The sequence below is a fragment of the Haliotis asinina genome, chromosome 10, assembly GCF_037392515.1.
Source record: "Haliotis asinina isolate JCU_RB_2024 chromosome 10, JCU_Hal_asi_v2, whole genome shotgun sequence".
NCBI lineage: Eukaryota > Metazoa > Mollusca > Gastropoda > Lepetellida > Haliotidae > Haliotis > Haliotis asinina.
This window is the reverse complement of record NC_090289.1, coordinates 45,083,791-45,085,598: the sequence shown is the minus strand read 5'-3', so window position 1 is coordinate 45,085,598 and position 1,808 is coordinate 45,083,791.

The following is a 1,808-nucleotide window of genomic DNA, read 5'->3' as shown; positions in this document are numbered from 1 at the left end:
GAACGGCAGCTGCCTTGGTCAATCAACCTTAAAACAAACCAAGGGGCATAACTTTTGTCTATTGATTAATACGAGGTAGCACTGAGAGTGCTGAAGCAGATTTGTCAAGTTCGAACCCAAACGCATCTTTGTTTATGGTTTCTTTTTCGCCTTAAATTTGGGTATTACAGTAAAATACCTGTCATAAAATTGAGTTTCATTTGTACTCTTAACTTTTTGGATATTATCTGAAACATAATGCTTATGGTAACCATAACATATTTATACAAAAGTATCGCTTTTCAATATTTGGTGTTTTTTCCGTAAATTTGGGCACTTTAGTAAAATACATTTCATATAATTGAGCCCCATCTGTAGTATTTTATTTTTTTTAAATTATCCGAAATATTATCCTTGTGCTAACCATAACCTATTTATGGAACGCAATGGATATGAATTTACAACTTCTTTATTATTAACAAGCAGACATTACAAGCAGAGTGAGTGAGTGAGTGAGTGAGTGAGTAGTTTTACACCACACTCAGCAATATTCCAACCATATGGCAGCGGTCTTTAAATAATCGAACCTGGACCAATCAAGTGATCAACAGCATGAGCATCGATCTGCACAATTTGGAAACCAGTGTCAACCATGTCAGTGTGCCTGACCACTAAATCACTACATCACTACATAGTTAGAGAGGTACACATAGTATGTACAAGAAGCTCTCATGAGTTATTACATTTCATATGTCTTTGTGATTTATTATTGGACATAATGAGGGCTTCAAAAAGACACCTGTTGATACATCCACTCCACACTGAAGAATACTGAGAACTAAGCAAATGGTATCAAGTTATCTACATAGATATCAGCAGGTCTTGTCACAAATGAGTAGACTGACATACTCACAATTCTTGTTTTCCCAAATTACTTTTCAGGTACACAGGTTTCTCAAGTCTTAACATTCCCTCCATGTTTTGACATCCATGCAGAGAAATACCAAATATCACATTTTAACCTTACTTAGGTTTTGAACAGTGGATAAATCTGCCCCATCTTGCTCTACTGACATGGGATAGCCTTGTGTTAAAAGCATCTGTTATGGCACCAAGGACCTGGGTTTGATTGCACATGTGGGTACAATGTTTGAAGTCCATTTCTGGTGTCCCCTGCCATCATATTGTTGCAAAAAGAGGCATAAACACATACTCACTCACTCACTCTATGGCCTTGAAAGGGTCTAATATGTGCTGAAGAGTAGACACCAAAATATATTCTGTCTCAAATCTCAACAACCGTTAATATATATTAGAACATTAAACAGAGGGTCCTGCAGTTAACTACAATACACTAATCTACACTATATTCACAACAACCAATACACAGTGAGTAGACAGCGAGTGAGTTTAGTTTTACAGTGCTTTTATCAAAATTCCAGCAATATCACACATTGTACCCATGTGGGGAATTGAACCTTGGTCTTCAACAAGCAACAACCTGCCCTTAAGTGTATAGGGGGTTTGAATGACCTGCTAAGGTGATCAGTTGATCTAGCTGTGTGGGCCGAGACCATATAATCGAGGTCTCTAAGGTTAATGCAGCTGTAGATAGGACGTTAGTTATAGCGTGTAAGCTTATGTGGGAGAAAGTCTAAGGTGAAGTAGGTACAAGACATTTTACAGTTTGGGAAAGCCACAAAGAATTTTCCAGAAATAATATAGGCTTCTGACTGTCCTCTATACAACCCTTAACACAAACATATGGTGAATTACAGAAGATACATATTTCCTAACAACATTTAAATATAGATAGTGGCAAGGTACAT